Source organism: Lagopus leucura, unplaced genomic scaffold, assembly GCF_019238085.1.
Source record: "Lagopus leucura isolate 7727_CA_CO unplaced genomic scaffold, USGS_WTPT01 Super-Scaffold_100002, whole genome shotgun sequence".
Classification (NCBI taxonomy): Eukaryota; Metazoa; Chordata; class Aves; order Galliformes; family Phasianidae; genus Lagopus; species Lagopus leucura.
Window position 1 is genome coordinate 11,957,055 of NW_024962263.1, and position 25,536 is coordinate 11,982,590.

At 39.8% G+C, this 25,536-nt stretch overlaps 1 protein-coding gene across 2 annotated transcripts in view; it reads right to left on the reverse strand.

Annotated features, from left to right (window-relative positions):
• The window catches only part of GMDS (GDP-mannose 4,6-dehydratase), a 388,807-nt gene that overhangs the window by 181,839 nt on the left and 181,432 nt on the right, over positions 1-25,536 (reverse strand). The gene's annotated exons all lie outside the window — the stretch shown is intronic.

Here is a 25,536-nt window from a genome sequence, read left to right on the forward strand (position 1 = left end):
CAGGCAAGCGAAAACGTTTGACACCCATGAGCTAGACTATTAACCACGGATATGTTTGTTTACTTGCTCAAATAATGAAATTATGGAAAATTCCTTCATAAATACAAGCATGTCTGGAATGTTTGGAAGTGGGCTTTTTGCCAAACTATAAGAAGATAAAATAAAAGCAAAGCCTTAAATAAACCCAGACCGCATTGGAAGAAATTTTGATCTCAGTTACTTCAGGAGCCCCAGCTTTTCACTCCTACATAATGAGTCTGTAAAATGCAGCCTAAGTTCCTCTGAGTGGAGCAGATGAGAAGTGACTTTAATGAGAAGAAGACTCACACCTTGTACTCGAATTCTGCAAGGCTCAAGGAAAAAACATGAGCAAGGCTATCACTGGGAAAACAAGTGCCCATTAGTTGTCACCAGGGTAGGTTGGAGCCTTGTCTCGAAATAACACTGAGCTCTCAAAGCCCTCAAAAATTAGAGACGATCCTGGCCTAGCGGAAAAGATCCCACAGAAGATTCTCAGATTAATTCTCCAAGCCCTCGTGCGTCAACACAAACAAAACACCTTTCGCAATTTTCCATGGGAAAGAGATAAAAGGCACAACGAAATAGGCAGCGGCTCTGTGGGCTCAGGGGCTCACTGGGAATGCTGAAGACAGAGGTGCAAGTGCCTGTAGCACTTATCGTCACTTGAGGCCCCAACTTACCCCAGTGATCTGCAGTAGGTAGCAAAAACACCCCCTAATAAATTAAGGCTGAGGATGGTAAACATTAGCCCCTTTTAATTCCTCACCCCTGCCAAAACTGATATGCACAACCCATCAGCAACTTGCCCTCTTGATGAAACAGCACATCTGAGTCACTTCTCCTCACCCAACCGGTCAGAAAACACCTATACGGTGGGAGAGGTGAGAGCATGAAGAACTGTAAGCAAGCCCTGAGTCTGGAGGTCTTAAGCTGGTTTAACCTGCTTGCTGCCTGGCTTTGAGGAAGCTCTCAGAAAGAGCTGTGGGACCACTGAACTGCCCGGCAGAGACAGCTAAAGGGGGCTTCTCTCAAATGAAGCAATTGTATGTGGGCTCTGTTGAATCAACAGGACTGAAAACAAAGTGACTGCCAAACTGGGAACAAGTTTAACAGCATAAGCACCTCAAAGTTCAAATAAGAAGAATATAATAGCCCAGGATGACTGCAGGATCGGACTTGTAAGGGACTGGTAAATTTTACCAAACACCACTCATCGCTCTTCTTTTAGCACAATGGTGGGAAAAGATGATTCTGTAGTTCAGTGATCCAGTCTACACCACAACTCAAGTGTGCATGACAAATCCTGTCCCTTGGGAAGAAGTCACCCTTTAGCTGTGAGAGAAGCCACATTTGCTTCTTAGGAAAACTCTGGGGACTCTCTTCCCACACAGAAATCAGACAACACTCCTATTTAACTGAAGATGTCAAGAGGGTGTTAATGTAGACATCATCGCTTTACCACATTCTTTCTAAAGGCATCTCTAACATCACTTGTGCACAACTGCCTGCAACAGTACCACCTTTGTGCTTACCAACTGAGTAGCCCAGCACCCAACAGGCATGTTTATGGAGATGCACCACCTGAATCATGCTATAAAGACCAAGGCTGATGATGAGAAAAAATGCCTCAATAAACTGCTGAGAAAGCTATCAGATTTCTTTTTATAAAATCCACAAGCAACATGTTTCAGAAATGACTCATAATTTGTAGAGAGGATACTCATTACAAACTTCATCAGAGGATGCACAGTATTTTCAGCAACCTTTTCCCTTTATTACTCTTTCTACATAAATTAAATATAGTCTACTATAAAACTCTACTTACTTCTAATGGACTACCAGAAAGTAAAATGATAATCGTTATATGGTAAATCTGAAGAAGAAATTAATGTAATTTTCATTATATCTCAGCAGATGCTTGTTTTTAAACCTGCTGCCTTGTCACGCCTTATTATTTTCACAAAGTTCTGATAATCACAGAGTCATATTTGTTAGCTGCTTGTGACAACATTCAAAAGGGGCACTATATATCACCAAAACAGCTCACAAACTGGCTAGTCACATTATTTATTATAAGCCACACATGTGACAAATTATTTAACTCAGTGACTCCTAATAAGTCAAAGAGCAAGCAATTAGCTAACACAGTATGAAGGCTGTTTGTGGCAATTTATAGATGCTCTCAAGCTGTCACAGCACTTCAAAGTACCATTAGGGGGGAACCTCTTAATGACTCACTTGAGATGACAAGCATTACACAGCACACATGGCAGCGATGAATTTGGCAGCCTATTCTGTTACATGAAGCTTCCTCCCCTTCGCCCAACGGCTGTTTACATGTTTGCAGTTTGCATTTCTCTCCTGCAAGTTGCTGGGAATGAAAGGAGTGAGGCACTGCATGACTTTGCCACGGGGAAGTACAGTTCAAGGCTGCTCTGTGGATAAGTCTTTGGGCCTACAGGAAACTGGGAGAGCTGCACCACTGCTAGCTGGCACTGCAGCTGAAATCTGCTGCTTGCATACACAACTGCTGTTCCCAGCTTCTGCAACAGACTGGAAGCCTCGTGGAAGCTGGAGCACTTTTCCAGTTGGTGGCCAGATTACTCTTTGTAACAGCTATTTCAATTGTTCTTAATAGAAAAACAAACAAAAAAAATTATCGCTTTGACTTCAATCAGGAACTCAGTAAGTTCAGGGCCAGAACCAAGCTCTGGGGCTCTGACCAGCTTCTAGAGCTCAATCCTTGGCTTTCTGTAACAAATTACTTCACTTGGGAGCTTTCTGATATTTTCTTCTTTGCATCCTATTGAAAAGTAAGCATATCCCTCTATTCTCATGAGTCCTTTCCTACGTTTCTAGTGGCATTCAGATAAATGAATTCAGGCTGCACTAAATCTAAGCCCAATGCTGTGCCAATCACAGCAAGGATCACACGAGGTACATCTAGACTGTGTGTTTCCATTCCAGGGCATGCAGTGACAGTGCATGACAATTAAAAAACCTGGTGATGATTAGTGGATGCTCTGTGCTGGAGACTGGGGGGATAGAAGAGGTGAGAGAGGGAACTGGGAACAGGATAATTAAATGATTGCTCTGCAGGACTGCCAAGCAATAAAAGAGGCCAAATGGCCAAGGGGATTGATGTTTCTTGCTGAAGACCCAGCCTTTCCCCTCCTGGCTCTACTTGCAGCCCTGAGAGCACCGCGCCACTAGGCCTGCTGAAAGACAGAATTAATCAGTGGGAATGAGTGGGTGACACTGAGAAAACACAATGTGCTGCCCCAGCTGGCCGTGGCTGCACTATTTCGGGAGGGGAGGAGAGGCTAAAAAAGCAGATGTCAGCCACTCATTCAAAGGCAGTCACTCGGAGCCGCCCAGGCCTAGGCTCCCCCACAGCACAAGACATGTAGCAGAGCAGTGAGAGCTCTCTCTGCCACACACATTCTTATTTGAAAGTCAGACTGTGCTTTAGCATTCCTCAGCAGCCACAGCTGCACTATAGCAAGTCTGTTATTCCAGATAGCTAGAGGGAAAAGTACCTGCATGGGGCGTTGTGAGCCCCAGCCTCTAATTGCACAGTGACGTCATCCACGAGATTTAACTTGTGCTTCTGACCCCGCATCAGACCTTAATGGAACTAGTGTGCTGTGCTAAAGCGTTTGGCTTTAATACACTTATACTGAGTTGTTGTGTTGCAGGGACAAACCAAGTACAGAAATCTACATAAATGTTTTCTCTATCAGGAAAGGTTCCTATTTCCAAGCCTGAATCTGCATATTGTGATTGTTTTAAAATGTGGGAAGTACAAGTTACATTGGAATGATAGGAAAACCTTTATAAATAGCTACAGCATGATAATGTGTCTTCCAAAACTGCTTCATAGGTACTTCTCAGTTACTTGGGCAATAAAAGGCAATAAAAGTCTCTATATAATAATACAAAAATCTTTCAATAATATGTTTATTTGCCAATTTTTACTAACTACCTGACATTTCATCAATCTTCTGGCACTGTGTCCTTTCTTTTTTCTTTTTCTGGCATCACTTCATCTTTGTCAAGGTTTGCTTTTCTTCCCATGCGTTTGTGCCATGCTGCTGATCTCCTCTGAAGTTACACAGCAGAACTCTCTGAACACTGTGCTGAGGATCATTTTACTGCATGAATGTAATAAATTGTCAATCAAATTTTGGACACCCATGAATGACTTATGCTGTTGTTCTAACTTATAAAAACTGCTATACTCCAAAGGGAAGGAATTTTTAGACAAACAGGACTGGGGTGAGGTAAGGCTGCAGCTCGCATTAGACAGAATGGGCAAGTAGAAAAGAGTCAGAGGGTTTTTCTTGAAGTGGCAACTTCTAAAACTAAGTGACTATGAGCTCAACTGTTTGACAAGAAGTCACTAGTGTCAGAATACAGATTTCATCTTCTGCAGCACCAACACGGAGCCATGATTTTTGTTGCTAGTTTCAGGATCTTTGGTGCCTTCCTTAGAGCTCTTTGTCACATAGTCCTGAGAATGCATAGGCCACTCAGCTTTCTTTTTAAAAGAGTTACAATCAAAGCAAAACAAAATTCATGTCTCAATGGGAAGTTTGAAAGCAAAACTAGAGTATTTCCTGGAAGCTCAGAAAAGCAAAAAGGCAAAGAGATCGATACTTAAACTTTCTGGGTTAAGTAAATCATGAGTATTTTTGATTTCATTCTCAAGATTCACTTCATTTCTTATTCATTTACTTTAACACTGGGCAGAAATCCACCGTGAATGTAACAAGTCATAATACGTTGGGTAACCTCATATTCCTCAAAGGTACTTTTCATCAGGATAATAATTTCCAGTGAGACTCATAAAATTTAGTCATATTATTAAACATCTCTTGAATCACCATGCCTGCTTTTTCCCAACATCCGATCTCCCAGTAATCAAGAAAAACAAAACAGCTTTCTTTAGCAATCCTCTTCTAATCTGGGGTTAAAATGACTAATGGTACAATGGTGCCTATTCAGTCTAATATTATTGGAATACTACTAACCAGGGCAGAAACTCTTCATGCTCTTCTGTAATCTGAAAAGAGCCTCAACTAAGACAAATGCATCAAACTGCATTTCTGAGGTGAGTGAAATTCATCTCTGAACTTTATCTTGAGCTGCTTGTACTTTAAAAGATGAACTTCACAGCAAGCTGAAAAAAGCAGGGCTTTGAAGGAAGGGAAGGTGACTATGTCTTGGATGGAAGGAATGGTAATGTAGATAGATAATTACAGCATTCAGAATTTACATTTTATATTTTGGTTGTTCTGAAATGCCAGTCAGGACACTGTAAAGTCACAACGCTCAGTGAACACATGAAGAACAGAATAAGGCCTCTCCCCTGCTCATGGGTGTCTCTTGCCAATAGACCGATGACAATCACTGGCTGCATTCTGCACGGCTCAAGTGCCTGCACCTCCTGTATTATCAGCAAAGAACAAGCTCTTCACAAATGAGACTCGTGTGCCACTTTCCTCTGTCTGATTAAAACTTAGTCACTCTCATTTGATTACAACTAGATCTTCATTACTTATATCTTACCGTTTCTGACTACTTCTGACTTTCTGACTGCTTCCCTCACTTCACTGCTGCCTTTATCTCATTTCCCTTTGAATGCTTCAAAAAATGGCCAGTTCTGACTGTTAACATCTCACACGCTCATATTTGCTCTTCCCCACTCCACTGCTCTGATCAAATTGAGTCTCCGTCTTTCAGTAACCCTCTGGATGCTTTTCCACCTGACACGTTCCTGCAGTGCAATATCTTTATCTAATGCCTACTGATCTCCCTTCCTACTGCCGTGTTTCTTAGCCTGCCTGCCTCAAATTACTGGACTGGTATGTTCGGTGGATATCTGTAGTAACAAGACATTATGATGCATACCTTGAAGATCAAGATAAAGAGACACAAATTTTCTTGGAAAGCTTTGTTAAATGACACGCAGGACAGTATAGTCAAATCACACCACTGTGTGATAGAAAGCAATGCAGCAAACTGAAAGGGGATGGGGAGGGTGGTGAGGCACTGGAACAGTTTGCCCAGAGAGGTTGTGGATGCCCCCTCCCTGAAAGTGTTCAAGGACAGCCTGAAAGAGGCTTTGAGCACTCTGGCCTAGATGGAGGTGTCCCTGCCTATAGCAGTGGGGTTGGAACTAGATGACCTTTAAGGTCCCTTCCAACCAAAACCATTCTATCATTCTATGAAAAGACAAAATGTTAGTCACTCTGCTCTGCACAGAAAGCATTTAGACCAAACAAGATCTTTGGTTAGACATCTGGCTCATGTATGAATGAATAGGCTACCTTCTAGCTACATGCATCATAGGGCTGTGTGCACTTCTCTCTCCCATCAGATATGGCTGCTCTACTGTCTTCTTCCAAATAGTTCAGGACAGTCAGCCACAGAAAATATTAGCTCCCTGTCCAAACGCTGTGCAGAAACCAGTCAGGTTAGAAAACTACAGCAGTGAGACACATGGAGTTTATTTCCTGCTTAGGTGGCCCAGAAAGAGCAGGGTCTGCATTCTCTTGTGAGCAGGACTCTTGCTGAGGGCAGTTGTCAGCCATCAGAAGGAAACCATGCTTACCAGAAGCCACTGCTGCTCACAGTAATGTTGAGTTAAATGAGCGTAGCAGACAAGCTTGCAGAGAACATTGCAAAGTCATTCAAGAAACACACTGCTCAATTCACTGCCCCAGCATGCAGCTTGCATTTTGGGAATTACTGAAGTGAAGCATCCTAGCTAGAGCAACGAATGTCTGAAGTCATAACACACTGACATTTGTGTCAGAAGGTTGAAAACCCAACAAAAACCCATATGCAACACTTAGATGGTGTGAGGTTGGTTTCATTTTATTTTTTTTCCCCCCTCCTTCTTTAACAGCTCCAGACAATCTTCATAAGAAATATTTAACAGACAATCTTCATAAGAAATATTGCCAGGCCAAACTGAAATCTAAGGATTCAGATTACACCATATGATCAAGAGCATCTGCTTCATCTGCTTTCATCTCAGGCACAGGGGGACAAGGAGTCATCATTCAAGATCTGAAAAGTGAATCAGCAGCTAGTATGGCATGGCAAGCACTCTACTGGGAATAGAATCAGCTGATTTGGTTTTGTTTCTTTGCAATATAATAATAAAAATAATAATCTTGAGGACTCTATACTTGATAGCACACTATGCAGACCTACCTAATCTCTGAACTACAGAACTACTGGTCTAAATCCTGAGTTATTCAATTTTCTTTTGAACAGTTTTTCAAACACTTACTGAAGTTTTAAAGTAAAGGAGGTCCTCTGACAGGTGGAAAGCATATACATAGCAAATACTCCCACATGTAGCCTAGCCAGAAAAAAGCAATTTCAGCTACTGACCAGTACCTATGGGAAAACAGAAATGTGAGAGATTTCCATTTGCCACAGAATTACAGAATTCATTTTGCTGTAAGACAACATTTCCTCTTCTCTTTTAGCACATGCACGTGCTGTTGCACCGGCCTTTGGAAGTTATTCATAATCTTTTTGGTACTTTAATATGATGACTATCACTGACTGCACTCCTTGAGCAGTGATTCAACAGACAGCTCCAGCAGGTGCACGTGACATCTCCTAGGCGATGTGAGTCGTGATATCTCTGCAAGATCTTTGCAGCAGCAGTGAGGAGTCCGAAACATTATTTGTGTGGAGATTCAATTCTTAAGAAAGTGAGGAAAAAAATGTTTTATCTCAATGCCTTTCCAAAATAATTGAGTGATTTTACAAGTCCTTTTTTTATAAGTCCTTTTTTTTATAAGTCCTGAAGACTTATAAACATTTAGCCAAAGCTCTCGGTTGACGAGAAATAGTGATGAGAATGGCAGGTTTCCAACTGATATCTGCAAATGCAGCAATAAGGAACTGTATTCACAAATCTTGTTATACACTGTCTTTCCAGTTCTGCTTGTACATATGAAACCCAGTTCCTTATGTTTTCTAAAGAAAAAGAGTTTTACATTATTTACTCTATTACATCAATGTCATTCAAACCTAGACTTTCTACGTTTAATTTCTTATATGCAGAAAGCATGTAAACATAGAACCAACAATATCCCTTACAACGTCTGATCAGCGCTAGCTGTATTTAAAAACACACAATTAAAAGCAATCCACAAAAGCTTGGGTTGGACTCCTTCTGCTTCAGGGCATAAATGAAACTCTAAAAGAGAGAAAAAGGAAGAAATTTCCTCCATGACGCATTTATTCCACAGCTGCCCACTCCACGTTTTTTGTCCTTTCTGGGTAGGCACAGTAAGCTGGCGGCCGTTGGATACAGAACTGGACTCAACTACGGCGGGACTGGGGCAACACATCCTATATTTAAACATGCAGGAATTTGTCCCTTCAAACGTCTGGGTCAGACCTGCTGCACTCAGCAAGGCAAAGGAACTTTTAATTTTACTCTATTCTTAAAGAGCGTCAGCACTCACATGCAGGTCAGAAGGATTTGTACAACAATTTACAACAGTTTGCGGAGCAGATTAACTGGATTCTTTACTGCTGAAAGGATTATATAAAGATTAAAACATTCAAAGTAGAGAAAAGCATGTAATACATAAGGGTAATTTACACTAAACCCATTATTAAGTAGACGAACACATTTAATTAAGAAAAAAGAGAAAACCTGAGTCATGAAAAGAGAGATGATACCCCTTTAAATGAGGACAGCCTTCAAATAAAGCTGTGGTAGAAGCTATTTCTTCACCAAAGTGGCATTTTTGCCAACAAGACTCTTGGCAGCCTCCAAGGGTCGATACTAGCACAATTTACCAAATATGGTTGGGAATTTGAAAACATTGAAGATATTAACATTTGTTCCTGAGTCTAACATAACACAGTCCAGCCTTGCCACCAGAGCCTATAACTATTAAGTGATAACTTAAGCACTGGAATGCAAATAATCCATTGGTTCACATTAGTGTCGTTTCTATTTGTTGATGTTCCCAGTCCCTTCAAATCCTGGCAGTACCTTACTGGACTTCTGAGGGGCACAATCTACTGCAAATGTACTAAAAGAAATTAAATTACTAGAAGAGAAGTCAGCAGTGGTGTACTTGCAAAAAAAGAAAAGGAAAAAAAAGACGATATATTAAACTACACTGTCCAGAGTTACTTGACCTCACACTGATTGCTGTTAAATTGCTTGAATTGAAGTTAGTCATTTACCTACTGGCAGCTACTCAAGATTTATCTTTACAGGCTGCAAGGTTTTATCATTCATCCATAAACTCCCCACCAAATGTTAACTTTCAAAATACTGATTTAACTGTGAAGTGTGACGAAGCTTTGCCAATGTCGATGAAAAATGAAGGTAACTGAATGATAAAGACATTAAATACTTACATAATTTGGCACCTCTCCTCCGAGGAGTTAAGAGGATGCTCTGAACACCTAATGGGTAAAGTAGAAACAGTATAATAATTTCTAAAGAACAGTATGAGATATGAAGTCACCTGACCTAAAAATTTCATAATGGGCATCTGTGTTGGAAAAATAATAAGGATCTATAATTTATTAGAATACACTAGACAAAAATTAAGTTATGGTGGAGATAAGCATTATGCTCCAGAGATAAGTGCAATTACTTCTCATTTTAAAGACAAAAAAGAAGAGTTACCCTGGGAAAAATGAAGTCCTCCCGCACTTTTAACTACACTGTTATCTAGCACATATATCAGCTTAATGTGTCCACACATACCCGCAAAGAACTACAATTCTTAATTTAAACCTGTATGCAAACAGACAGAAGAAACAGGAAGATAAGAAGTAATAAAAATCTATAAACAAAATCCCAAACCTGGATTTCAACAAACTCTGGAGCTGTCATCAGGGTAATTTTAGGAAAAACATGGAAAAAAAAAAAAGAAAAAAGAAGAAAAAAAAAAAGACAATGAAAGAATGTAAAAAATGTCAGTGACCTTACAGAAAGCTTGTTGTGCTTTCTTAAATGCTGCTTTCTTATATAGAGAAGGCAGCTGCAGGAGGACTCCAGCACTTTTCTAGACTGGATGCTGAAGCTATGCCATAGATGCCATCAAATTATTCCCTTAATGCTCTTCACACCTTTCTTTCTTTCTTTCTTATTGAGGCTGAACAGTGATGTAGGCAAGGGTAAAATGCAAGTATAACAAAGACTCTCAACTCTGGAAGACGAACACACCAGCTCAAGCTCCTCCTCACATAATCTGGCAAAGTCAAGCATAAGCTGGAGAAGGAAATGCAACCCAGTCCATGGCAGGCAGCTCAGCCTTAGTGCCTGAAGAGCCCAAAGTTGGGAACATTTTCACAGTTTGCTCTATTTCGTGAGCCAGTGCTCACTCACCCCTGCTTTTTCACAACTTCCATGGACATCCAAAGACTTAAAAATAAAAAATCAAAAAAGCAGTTGTGCCTGGGTGTCTGTAAAGACAACAGAACTATTCAATGGCTCAATTATTTTGTCCCTGTCAGCCAGGAAGAGATGCACTTTCCTGCTGTCTCTACAAGTATATGATTCATTTCTGACCATAAATAAAAATAATCTCAGTGAATGAAACATCCAGTGGAAAAAGAAAAAAGTGAAAAACACCCTGAAGTTACTGTTACTGCACTTTCCTGCAAGTAGCATTTCATCTAATTTCAGCAGTTTCCAAACAAGCTGGGAATGTCTGTGAAGACCTGGATTCAACTTAATCAGATAATTCTGTCAGACGGCACTATGAAGATAAAGTAGGAACTTTCAGAACAGAATTAGTTTTGTAACTTGAAGTCCAGATATCTCAAAAGGCATTAAAAAAAAAAAAAAAGAAAAAAAAAGACTGGTTAAAAAAGAAAATAAGTTGGGTACACATTGGCACTTAAAAAGAAAACCAGATGATATTGTAAAGTTAGAATTTCAGAAATAAAAATAATCTAAGCATCCTCAGAATAGGCCAACAGTTTCTTGGATCTGATGGCAGAAAAATGCTTAATTCTGTTCTACGCTTCCAGCTGTACTCGGTTTACCCAAGAAGTACTTGTTCAAGAATGCTTACTACCTTTCCCTTCTTCCTCCTCTTCCCCCTTAAAGTTGCTAGTATTCAATTTGCTATCAACGCATTCAGCTATAAAGCAGAGAATGGAAAAGGCAGCTGCCTGGTTTAAGTGAGAGAGCAGAACTGAACGCCTCAACAGTATGTAAAACTTAGTTGTGACAGTCTGAACCAAGACCTAATTTCAATAAATGTTAATTTGCATAATATCCTCCTTTCTCTTTGGCATAAAAACAAGTACACAAATTGGTTTCCCATCAAATATGCCAACTAACTTTCTTATAGTTATCTTCTTAATCTATGTTAGCAATTATATTTAAGATACTTCGCTTAATGCTAAAGAAATTAAATCAAGTAATCACGTATATTCTGTATACAGACTTGTAAACTGCTTTTCTCATTTCTTTTTTTGGCTCCATTCACCATTCAAAACACTTCTAGAATCATGTAACCACATATCATAGATAAGAAAAAAAGGGCATGTGTGCTTAAGAAAAGAGAAAAAAAATAGTATAGCAGTGCTTTAATGCCAATGTTTTTGACATTCTCTAAGAAAGATAGGAAAGGGGATTTGCCCACAAAATTCAAGAACTTTTGCTTTTCTACTTCTCCCCATTTCCTGCCACATATCACCACCAAAACAAAATGTTAGCTTTCAGAAGAAAATGCAAATGGGAAAACAGACACGAACCTCAATTTGAACAGAAGACTTAAGCTCTATTTCACTCTGGTGTGCTTAGGTATAGAAATTCTGCAGTTTTATGTATTCTTAAAATGCTGATTTTAAAAATTAAAAGAAAGAAAAAAGAAAGGCAAAGAAAAAAAATCTAAGCAATATTCTGTACAGAGTTTCTGAAATATATTCACCAATGCCTTTTACCACGAGCAGTTTAATAGAAACTACAAGGCATTCAATGGCAAAAACATTACTAATGATTTATTAACAAAACCAAGACAGCATCCAAAGGCAAGCATGGCTGTGGCAAAGTATATAAAGAGAAGAACTCATAATTCTCGAATAAAATGTATAGGTACAATTTTGCTCTAAAGGTTTTGGGCTTTTTTTTCAGAAAAAAAAACTTAAGAAACCTCCTTTTACATTTCGATTTTAAAACGATGTGAGTTTATAATTTAACAAGATTTTATTCTATCCTCACCTCGTCTCTTTTAGAATAATCATGTGGATTGTGCAACTACTTATCCTGAATTAAAAAGCAAAAATAAGCCCATAAAACTGAGCTATGGCTTGCTTCTACTTATTTGTTTCTGATCAAAATATCAGTAGTATTTAATGTAGCATTACACAAAGCATCTCATACTGAGACAAGTTTGCTGGAGATCCCATTTCAGAAGCACCAGAAGTGAAGCAGCATCATCGTTTCCTTTGGCCATGTGAACATGAGAAAAAAGCCAAAAAGTGAGCTGGCAAGATCCATGACAAGCAGCTGAAAGAGGGACCATGGGACAAGAATGTCGTCATCAGTGTCTCTTTTTTTCTCTCTCTTTTAAAAAAAAGCAACCAACAAACCAGCTCTCACATTCTTTCCTCATGACGAATAGCTGTTTCCAGAGGTCCCCTCCCACTCCTCCCTCACTGTCTGCACAGCCTTATTCCACACGTCTGCCATATTCTACTTTTTCATAGCGTATTTTCTCACCCTCTTCCCCTTGTATTCCCTCCCATTTCCCATGTCTATTTAAATGCTTCATGATCTTCACGCTGCTCAGTCCGGCTATATAAAAGTGCAAATCCCTTCAAGACCGGACTTGCTGGAATGTCCTTAAGGAATACCTGCAGGACTGAGCCTTCTCGTCTTGGTCTGGGTCCCAAGAGAATGAACGAGCAGCACATAAAGTAAACAAACCATCTATTTTGCGATCTAAAGCATTTGCACAATCAGTAATTGCTTCCCACATACAAGCATACTGCAGGAACAACGCAGTCGTCGGTAGCTTGCACTGAAAGTTTGCTGAGTGATGAGAAGATCTCTAAAACATCCGGGGACGTAATTGAATGATGAGCACTTTTCAAAACCTGTCCACAGTGCTCTTCCCTCCCTGAAAAAGTGCAGACTATCTGCAAATAATTTTGAAGACATCGATTCCCACAGAGTTAGTTGCATGGGTCAACTTCACAAAGATGACACTGAAGTTAACAACTAGCATGAATCAGCTGTTCCCAAGTGTCAGTTGCCCCAGCACGTTTGCAGCAATGTATTAGACGTCCATGTAATTGAGATTACATGGCAAAAAGCTCAGTGATCATCCTACTAAACATTTTTGCAAAATTACATTTCCTCACTGAAGGGGGAAGTTAACAGAAGCTTTTACACCGTAACAAAAATGAGCATGCATACAACACAACAGCCAGTCTCTTCTCCCTAGGTGCCACAACCGGTGTAAATATAGTTTGTCCATGCAGTATTTCCAACATAATTCTAAAGAAACAAAACTACACGAATATCTAAGATTGCCTTGCTGTAGCATACCATACATTCCTATGCAAATTTGTTTAACCTTAAACGCAGACGACAAGGAATTTTATTTTCAAACTCTGCTTTATTTTAGAAATAGTGATTTAAACTGCCATCATCCTTTACCATGAAGTTCTATACTTGCAACAAACAAGCACGTGCTTAACATTAGGCAAAAGCATAAACTCACTTCACTGGAAATGCTGATCTACTTAATACCACCAGATGGTTCCATTTATTTATTTATATTGCCAATTGTAGATGCTGACATGAAATTGCCATGACTCTGAACTTCAGTTTGCACAGTCAGGACCTCCTAAAATGATGATGCCCAAGACTTACAGGGAACAGAAGCTTCAGAAGGCAAAGAAGAACAAAAATGTGCATGTGGTGAAGGTAATGATGCATACAGACATACACTGGAAGCTATTAGTTAAATTGTCAGTAGCGGGCATTGAGAAATCCCTTTCCCTTCCTTTGGAAACCAAGTAACACTTCCTAACTAAAAATATCCAATGAACCAGGTTTTCTTTTCAGAGCTGCTTTCTAATCCTACCAATATTTTAGAAGCAATAGGGAGAAGATTTCACACATAAAAATGTGTAACTGCATCTGATGATGCTTGTATGAAAAGATGTGTTTTTCTTCCTCCTGATGGCTTCTTTCTGACCTCCTCTAGACTGGAAAGATATATGCCTCTCCCTCCCTCTACTAATTGATCAATTAATTACTTAAAATTAACAACAAATCTTAAAAGTAGAGATAATTTTTTAATGGACTCTACTAGATGTACCAGGAAAGAACCCCTTTATCTGAAACACAGAGATCATCTATGAGACATTTTCACATAGGTAAATAAGTCTTGCATTTTGCTCACCAATTATTGTGATCTATATACAGGCCCAAAAACTTACATAATCACAGAGCACACGCATATTTTTCTTCTTAGCTGCAAGACCAGACTTTCTGTGTATTGCCAATTTTGGAATCCTACATTTGCCAAAGGGCTTTCATTAACATGTCTGTCTCTAGAAACTGCAAGACATGCTTGGGTTTTCTATAAAAGTGCAACAGTAAATCCATGCTTGATCAACCCTTTATTGAGCTGCACACGTGGACACTGTAAAATACAAGTCAGATCCAATGGCAGGACCTCTGTTCATAGCTTCAAGTTCAATAGTGTTTAAGACATGGACATGTTACTATTTTTTCCCCTTAGCCATGTAAATATGAACATTTGATGCCATGGACTTCTTTGATTAGACATGCATTCTCACCGCACAGCTGCAAACCTTTTTCTCCTTCCTGCTATTGCTCCCAGATAAAGCCAAGCTATTTTGCCTCCATGCTAAACTCAATCCTGGTCTTCACTGCCAGTTCACCTCCAGCTGCCTGTACAGAGTTTCACACTAAGCCCCTTGTTTATATCAGTACTGCAATTAAGCCCAGGCCAAGAAGAGAAGTCCCTAAGAGGGTAACAGAAGTGCAAGGCTATGAATTGATTTTCAACTTGTGCTCCCCCTCCCCTACACATCCTTTTGCCCTAGGAAAAAATCTCCAAGCAGACCTCCTTACGCCCCAGTTTTCTTTGTGTGTGTTTTTTGTTATATTTTCTTTCAGTGGCCATTCTGGGACATTTTTCACAAGTTGAATCCCGTACCCAAATTGGCCAGTGAAAAGTTTCAGCCATGCTGAAATCATTTCCAGGGCTAAATTGGGAAACCTGAGGCAGCTGGGCAATCTTACAGCTGGCTGAACTGTGGCTTGCAATAAAAGGCAGTGTGAATAAGGTATATTGAAGCTAAATTGGATTTGTGTGAAGGGCCATTTATTCTGAAGGGGGTGTGGGGGTTGAAATTAATGAACAGAAATTAAATTAGCTCAACCGCGCTTTTAAAAATATACTGAAAAATACCTGACCTGCTCTGAACCTTTTAACAAAGCAGAAACTTTGGGCTAGCAGGTCCAGCTCAGTCCAATTTCGTTTTCCTGCTGAAAGTACAGGTTTCAGAGGATGTCCACGACAATGCAGCCTGATAAGAAACCAGACTGACAGTGGATGGAGGAGACCTTGTTTCTGTAACCTGAAGGCTATGCAGCACAAAGTCACTGCTATGGGAAATCCAGTGTAAACCAATATGCTGCCCAAATACAGAGGTCATTGTGACTGATGAAAATATTTAATTAACTAATCAGCAGATACCCAGTGAAAAAATAAATGTGCCCCTTTATCCTAGATGCCAAAACACTTCTCACTGAAATAAAAAAGAATTCACAGTCTAGCCTGTTTTGGAAAGACTATTGATTAACTTCATAAATATTAATAATATAATCATCTAGAATAATATTTTGCTCACACTCTCTAATCTAATCTAGGACCTGTTCCAACAGAAGAAATGCTGTATGACCATATGAAAGACCACTATGTGGCTGAATGCAAAAGCAGAAGTCAAATTTTCCTCCAGAGGATTTGTTTCCTTTTTTCTGTTCACAGATGGGTTTTTTTGTTTGGTTTGTTTATTATTTCTTTTTCTTCGCTACAGCACAGTGAAAAACTCTAACGATGTTCCTGAAAAGCTGGAGCCACTTCACAGATAGAGATAAATCCACCACTAAAGCCATTCTGTTTTCATAAAGTTTCCCTCTGAACCATAACCAGTAGTATATCTTTTATATCTATTACCAGGGCCAGTACTTTTTCTCAAGCCCTACAAGTTTGTACACATACCTCTACAATAATAATATTGGCAATTAACTATAATAATACCTACTGATGCAACAACTTACAGCTTACCTACAGCTCCTAATGAACCTGGCTTTATACTTGTCTCTGTGAGGCACTGCGTTCATTTTGCAGGTGTAAAAACCAAGAAAGAAGACTGAAAGAAATGTTGCTCACACATTTCTAACACCTTATCTGCAGCGCTACCTTTGGAGCCCATGGTATCTCAACAACAGGATCTCTACTGAAAAACATGCCCAGGAACCAGACATTCAAAGTCACATTTGTTGAGTCAACGTTCTGGAGACAGTGGTATTTTGTCCCATTTTTTTCCCGAGTGAGAGAGCTTATTAGGGTGGAGTGGTGGTTTGCCTGTTTCTCCTCTCTTCTTGCCAAGAGGTGCCACCTTCCTCCTGACACCTCCTTCCAGTATGAGTCATAATATTATGAACATGATGATGGGAGAAATCAGATTTTCCATCACTCCACTGTAATCTTGACCTTGGTATTATTCATCATTCTCCCAGCCCTGATTCTAGCCACAGGAGAGTCAGTTCCATCAAAGCCAGTCACAACAGAAGTATCATGGCACATCTGGAAATAAAGACATGCCTTATGTGTCTGTGTAGTGAAATCCTTCCTGCTGTACCAGTTGAAGATTTGCTGGATACTGAGTTGAAGGCACTTTCAGCCCTAGAAGCAGCCATCCAGCCTCTCTCCATATGATCATATCAGATCTTAAAATGTTTAAAGGAACGGGTATCTTCTAGATATTACTGCAGGCTGAAAAATGGAATCTAACCTAATTAAAAAAATTGGCTCATTCTGCTCACACAAAATACACTTTAAGTGAGCATGAGTAAAACTTGAAATATCTCTCAGTGGAGATTTATCTCTGTGTGTGAAATTATTGCTTGGGTTTCAATGGTGGACAGGAAGGAAAAAGAAGATGATTTCCAAGGCGCTTCAGGGTAACATTTTTGCTCTACTGATTGGCTTTATGGCCACCGTTCCCCAGCTGTTGCAGGCAACAAATGCGTCTAAACCTTACCCTCTTCCATGCCTCACATTCAGTCTTGATGTTTTCCTTCAAATTTTGTATGGCAATGGGGAATTCCTGACAGGCATCAGTGTATTTAAGGACCACCTGATAAAATCTCTTGTGTATTTGGTACACCCTCTGATATATATAGGAAGAGGCTGAGGTAACAAGCAGTTTATATTGCTTCTTGAAGGCAACAGACCAATTCTGCAATGAGAAGGGCGTGGATCAGGACAAAGCTGGTGGCCAGCTCAATTTATGCTCCAGAATTTATGGCTGGAATCCTAAGCAAACCCCTAACCACTTTAAATACACCCCAATGCAGAAGACCCAAAGGAACCCACTGAACCTTTTTTTGCAGTTAGGCTTTCAACATCTACATTTTGTGTTGTGACTGAAATCAGTTGAGGACTATATAAATTCACATTGGGAGCTTCCACCAACCATAGCTGAAGTTCCTCAAAGTTTTCACGCTGTGAATTTCAATTTTCCTTCCCGTGAGTGAATTGCAGCTAAAAGAAATGGAGCTCAGAATATCCTGAGCCAAATGCAGAACTTTCTAAAACTGAAACGACCATATGCTTGGCCCTCAGCAATGTGTACCACCAGCACACATGCCATGGCCCAAAGAGCAGCGTACAAACGTTCAGCCTTGGCCTGCCCCTCTGGTATTTGGAAAGGGCTGCACTATCTTTCAAGACAGAAGAGTTTGGCCAATCTGCTTATCTTTTATCCAGAGAAGAACCCCTGTTTGGTTGCTTATAGGCAGAGTCAACTGCTGGACTTACTGTGCCAACAGTGAACTGGTATTTAATTCAAGCTAATTTTTATTGGTTTGTAAAAAACTATAACACGACAAGCATAGAGGGGCATACCCACTCCTAGGCTCAGACAATACCTATCAAAAAATGACCTGGGTATGTTTTTTTTCCTGTTTTCAATGTTAGGTTAAAAACCCGAGAAAACATTCTCTTGTAATGGAAATATCAAGAGACCCCTAATTATAATGACACAAGCAGGCAGCACAGTGTAAAATTTCTGAAACACACTTAAAAAGCCCAGTTACTAAGTCTAAACAAAGCTAACAGATCTACTCCTACATTTTTCTAATCCCGATGTGTTTCTTTATTTCACCCATGACAATTTTCATTACTTATTCTCTATTTTGAAGGAGGTTGTTTTTAAAATAAAATGCATTACAAGCAAATGAAATGCACTGACAAGTTCCTTTTTTTCCAACTGAGGTACCTTTCTTAAACTGTTGCATAATTCCTATTTGTAAAAACATTATTACAAGGAAGGGACTCTTCACCACCCACTCATCTCCCAGAAGCCCAGAAAACTCAAAGACATTGTTTTTCTAATTTTACACTGATACTCTTTGGCCCTGAAAAACGTTCCAGGTCTAGCAGGCATTCTAAAGGGATTTATAAAGTATTAGCTCTAGCAATGCCAAAGGCTAACATCAAGCTTAAAGTAATTTTTTTAAAAGATGGCATATGAAAACAAAAAATTCACTAACGACTTCTTTTCCTCCAACTCTCCTGTTTAAAGGGCTCTGTTTTTTTTCTTTAGGACAGAAACATTCAGGGACAGTGAAGTAACCTCATTTCTATAGATATTAATACGAACCATTTATCCTACCTAATTTCAGTGTTAGAAATACGAACAATCAACCAAAAGACCTTAGTCAACTTGATCTGAAGCAGGAATGTGGGTTTTGACTTTTTTTTTCCTACTACTCCCCTCTAGCTAATGATGAATCATTATCTTAAAAATTTATATTCTAACTTCAAAGAAAAGTTAGGTTGTTATAAAACACAGGCGTTCAGAATTAAGTTTGAAAAGATTTGACCTTTTGCACACAAAACCTAACACCTACATGAATGAAGTACTGTAGTAAGTGATGATATATGATGGATCATTTAAAATGTGTGTATGGAACCATGCACATTTTTCAAGGCAGGGGCAGATGGTGGTTACAGCAGATCCAACATTTTCCAATTACTTTGTTTTTTCAAAATGTATCCAGCCCATAAAAACATTAGCAGAATCCTTGTACCTTCATGGACGTAGTACTTTTCAACTATAAAAACTTTATATTTAAATAAAAGAATACATATCTTTAGACAAGCCCTTTCTTCGATCTTCTCTCTTCCACAGTTTAATCCACTTCAGTGGAAGAGAAAATTATGAGGTGCTAGGCTCGGACCTTTATCCTAATTCTTTAACTAGAAATTTACCCCTTCTTCTTCAATTGGAGATAGGAACTAACAACAAACATCTGATCCAGCCTGAGGTGCTTCAAAGACAGAGCTAGCCAGATGCAAGGGTTTGGTTTTGTCCAAACTCTAGTGCAGAAGTAAGTAATTCAAGACTGAAGATAACAGGAAATCTTCTACCTGGATGAAGTGATTAAATGAATATGCATAAAATAAACACAAAACGATTAACATTCTTATCTAACGAAATGAATATTTCTTCCAGTCTGTATTCAATTAGATAAAACTCTAAGGACAAGACTTCAGCAAAATGTACAGACAATGGAGCACAAACATTTTCAAAACAAAAGTGAATGAGAAGTATGTTGGAATTGGACCTCAGTGTGAAGGGAAACAAAAGTTCACAAACACAGCTTCCTTCCAAGTTAGGCTGTAAACCAGGAACACATGGAGAGAAGAAAAGGCTATTTGTATTGTTCCAGGAAACTGGACCAAGGATTATTCCATAATTGCATTAAGCAAATACAGTATAACATCTTACATAGTGAAAAGTTCAGAGGCACCAGAGGCAAGGTGATTGACTGATTTCAACATGCTGAAGCCCTTTAAGCCATTAATTCCTTAATTACTACAGTTACAAGCAGTTGACACCAGTACTGTGTCCGACGACATGCAAATTGGGAAATAGTATTCCCAGAGATTTTCACTCCAAGTACAGTATTTTATATGGTTTCCAATTCAAGGCCTCATTCTGCTCATATGTTGAAGATACTTGTGAACTGATGATGAGTTGTACACAGCAAAATTCTGAAAGAAGGATAAAAATGGTCTCCAAAAACTGTTACTGAACTCAGTGGAGCTGAGACTCATGTTGTTTCTAGGTAAACGTGATTTACTAAACCAAACAACTTCCACACTACTGGAATTACTTACACCTTCAAAAAATCACTTTATTATTATCCCTAACAACTCAGGTAATGCTTTCCAGTAGATTTTCAAGTCAACAGAAACTGCTAGGTGAGATGTTATTAAGACCCTGAAGAGAGACTGAGGAGAATTTATTTCTGCTTCCAGCACTGCAAAATACTTCTTTGGTCAATAAAGATAATAATACATCTCCCAGGAAGTTCAAACTGTGTATACGCATGACAAGATTTGCTATTACACCTTTGCACAAACCTAACTGCCTCCAAGCTGAAGGGAGGAAATCTGTACCGCTACAGATTACCTGATTTAGGTGCTGCAGCTCTCCAGAGTAGCTGCCGCTTGATCCAAAACTCTGAAAACAAAGTTTTCAGAGTCCCACCACTAAAATAAACCCGCTTACACAGTACATGCTGCTTCCTGGCCTGCCTGCTCTCAGCCCATCTCAGAGAGACACTGTTCAGACTAATTAATTTTCTACCACCTAAAAAGCATAGCAAAAATGTCTACCTATAACTTAATGGTTCTGTGTCCGTGGAATCACACCTTACCCTAGAGAGATACTCTGGATAAGTTAATACTGGTGTTTTGAATGGGATCTGTTGATTTGTATCAGCTGAATAACCACTTATCTGAGGAAAGGAGAAAAAAAAATTTTCCAGTACTACACAGAAAAAATTGCCCAGCAACTCTGACAATCAGGATGCATTCTCTGGACTACTCTCTGTGCAAAGGGTTGAGATTCAGCGTTATTTCCCCTACTAGAAAGCTATCTTCTTATCTCCCACACCACTCATCTCTCTTTGGTTTCTCCAAGTATAAAATAAAAACCATCAATGGCTGGATCCCAGAGGGCTCCCAGCAGGAAGGACGGTGTCTGGGAGGGGGCCTCTTTTACAGGGAGAACGAACAGTGAAGAAGGGAACAAGAGGGGGGTCTTAGAAGAATTGACAAGGATGGTAGGGACCACCCAGGAGATAAAGAAAACATGAGTTGAAGAGAAAGCTGGGGAAGCTCCTGAGCCTTTACAGTAGCTAATTGTTAAAATTTAACCACTTAGCCTTTTATATCTTTTTTTTTCCCCCTTACGCACAGAGCAAAGGCATACTTCACATTCAGAAGTAACAGCTTGCAAAGACATTTAAAACTAAAGCAGGTTTTTAAATTTAGCACAGCCCTCTCAAAGATTTCTAATCCTGGCTCAAAGGCTGAACTTTGTTAAAATTTGTTACAAAAAAAAAAAAAAAAAAAGCTAAGAAGTTCCCAGACTTTGATGGGCTTTGCTAAATTTAAAGCCATGGTGAAATTTTTATAGGAAATTATAGACTGAAAATGGTACAGTCGTAAAGAAGGACCACAGCGGTGCCTCTTGTATGTGTTTCTCTGCCATAAACGCTCTGCAGTACTTGTGTCACAACATCTAGGTCCTGCTCAAGCAGAAAGTGTCTGTCCTCCAATGCTCCCTGTTCCAGACTTTCCTCAACACAGTTATATACTCCCAAACATGACCATACAGAAAATACTATAACAAGGGGTGAGCTGGCCAGGCTGGCTGCCCAACAGCCACCTATTGTTCCCAGAGATGAGTAATGCTGCAGCACACAAGGAACATGGGCTCTACGTCTGGGAGAATGCCTGCATGGGGCTTAATCTTCCCTACTCAATCTTCTAGTGCATAGAAACACCATAATTTGATGTTAACTAGGTAAATTCCCAATTTTAATTAAAAAGAAACTCGACTTTTCCTGTTCTAACTCCAACTACATTTTATTATTATTTAGCTGAAACAAATGTGGTTTCTTCCCTTCTCTGTACAAGTGGTACCCAAGAAGTTTTTATCCATCCTGCACCAACAGCATGCTGTTATGGTTTCTCTACCCACAGTTCCACATCCAGTCTTTTAATACCTGTAACTAGTGACAAGGGTAGGAGCAAAAACACTGAAATGCACGAAGGGTCTACCATCTAAAGTAGCGTGAACACGTGGAAAGCATGAAGAAATATTCATCTAGGAGAGTGGGAGAGACCACAGCTAAAAATAAGGAAATGGTTTGGAAGAAGTAGGGTCGGAGGACGACAGTGTTGAGTAAGTCTGATGAAGTGAATCAGAATATCCTGACTTGGAAGGGACCGATAAGGATGACTTAAGTCCAACTCCTTGCTCCACACAGAATTCCCCACAATTCAAATCCTATGGCTGAGAGCACTGTCCAAACACTGCCTGAACTCTGGCAGCTGGGGCCATGCCCACTGCCCTCTGGAAAAAAACTTCTTCCTAGCCCCCAACCTGACCCTTCCATTCCATTCCCTTGGGCTCTGTCGCTGTCACACAGAGCAGAGCTCAGCGCTGCCCCTCCTCTCCCTGTTGCAGCCCTGATGGCTGCAGCTGCCGTAAGGCCTCCCCTCAGCTCCTCTGCCCTGGGCCCTCAGCTGCTCCATACACACCTTGCCCACCAGACCCTTCCTCATCTTTATAGTCCTCCTTTGGATACTCTCTAATAGTTTGATCCTCCTTATATTGCAGTGTCCCAAACCTGCACTCAGTGCTCAGGGTGAGGCTGCACTGCACAGAGCAGAGTGGGAAATGGAGAATGGTTCACTAGCAAGAAGAGAACACGAAGGCACTGCCAGAGATCTAGGATGTCAAAGGGAGCTTTGAAGGTGGCTTGAAGTCCTCCTTTGGAGACCATGCATGAGGCAACCAACTGTAAACAGTCATTCAGTGACCTATGAAGTAGCATATACTGATAAGAAAGCATTGCAAGCTTCTCTGAAACACCTTGTCACTCAAGAGGAAATGTATATAGATCATAGGCTTTCCCCTCACTGCACAAAGAACAGACTGCTAAAGAGCAAAACCTGTCACCCGCTAGCCATCCAATGTTATATCCACTATTATAGCCAGGGCTTGCCCTGGTCTGCTTTGCCAAGTTGGTACAGACGTGCATTTACCACATGCAACAAGGACAAGACACAGAGAGAGCAGGACCTTGAAACCTCCCACCAAACATCCCTCAAATCCCAGTTTTCATCAATCCTTCTCAGGGCCTTAATGAAAAACTGTATACTTTTGGTTCACAATTTACAGAAATAAGACCTTCATCACCCCTTTCATCTTTCAAAGCAGACTTTCATTTATTCTGGGTGGAGGAGAGACTAGAAAGATTTTCATGTCTCAAAAAGGGTATCACTGAGTTATTCATATGACTAACAGCTTGGTCTCCTGGAAAATATATAAATAGATACATATGAATATACATCAGTATATACATAGATATACATAGGAATATCCTATGCCAAGGAGTATCTACGCTTTCACAGCTGACTGCTTTAGAAGCAGTGGAATCACTACATATCCATCAAAAGAGCTCACAGGTCCAGGCAGCCCTGAAGATCACTTCTGCCATTCCAGAACCAATTGTTCAGTTTTAGGAAATTTTAACACCACATCTCATTGGAGCATGTATGTATATTCAAGACTTGATAAATGTAAAGAAACAGAAAACAGGGCAGCCATTGTTGAATTAATGTTATTCAAGGAAGGTATTTAACTTCAATCTAAACAGATACTATTATCTTGAAAATTTCTTTTTGCAAAAACTTGTAGCTCGGTGCCTGCAAAAGAGAGAGTCTCAATTAAGCTGTAGTACTCTTTCAGCACTTGGAACTTTTTAAGAAGTATTCAGTCTGTGTACACTATTCATTTAAACACTGAAACATTGTGTGATGCTGTGATACTCTAGAGGTTGCATTAGATGATCTCCAGAGGTTCCTTTAAACCTCAGCCATTCTGTGATTCTGTAAAGTTGGAGTTCTACAAAGGCCATAATGTAAGCACCAGGTAATTTATGCATATTTCATGTATTTGTATTCAAACATATTGAATTTAAATGCACGCACACTTCTGTATCTGTCCCTGCCAGAGCCTCAGGAATCTTCAGCTAAACCATTTTAATCAAGATAACTTTCAGAACTTTAGTATAAAACAGGCACTGAGCAAGCTCGGACACTGGGCATACCACTTAATATATTTTTAAGCTTTTTTTTTTTAACCATAAAAAGTGCAAAAGTTCACTTGCTGTGTTAGTTTTCTCCCACTCCCAATTAATGCTGAACACTTTAACAATTATGTTCTCTGCTGCTGTTAGAAATATACACATGTCTGCTTTGTATTTTTTCAGAGGTGCTCTAGCATAAAGCTTGTCTTGTTTTCTGCCAGTGTAGAAGCTATAAAATCAAGCTTGATTCAGTTTATTTCTTCCCTCCCCTCCCTTCTTCCCTTTCCTCAGCCTTATCCTCCTCCATGTTCTTGGGTGGGCAGATTCATGGGGAGACTTGGTTTTAGTATAGCCACCAGCAGGCAGTTTGCTACTCTTCTGTAGCACATCTGGGCTTTATATCAGGCCTTTAATTAATCCTCAGTGAAAGCCAAGCTATGACATTTTGACTGGGCAGGCTCCAGTTTTGGACAGGTCTTGATTTATTGCGACTGAGTCTCAACCTACTTTGATTTATTTCAGCTTTGGGGAGGAGGGCAAGCATTGAACAGAAAAAGCACTGTTGGATGCAGAAACATGTGATGCATGTAAAGGACCTCCAGACTTCCTTGGCCCAAATGACAAACAGCTTAGACAATTTGCAATAAAAATAAAATAAAAAAGCCCAAGTGATGAAAAGATTTTAGTGGAAGAAATCACTTAAAGCAACAACCATGGCTGCCCAAAAAAGCAACAACATGTAATAGAAGGCTTAGTGAACGAGGATCAAACTACTTGGCAGAAAGTGCCAACAAAGGAAGCCCATACCTTATCTCTAGGTAAACAATAAATCCCCTGTCACTCATTAGTGTTAATCATGTCTCTCATCTGCATTCAGCTCAATACAGAGAGGCAGGACCAGTGCTTTCCTGATGAGCTGCTTTCAATGAAAAGGATGTTCTGCTATTGCCTGCCAATTCGCCTTGGGAGGATGTCCTCTGCAGGTCTCCCCTCTCTAGTTGCACCATTCATTGTATGTAATGTGCCAAATCTTCTGTATGCTGAGAACAAAGGTA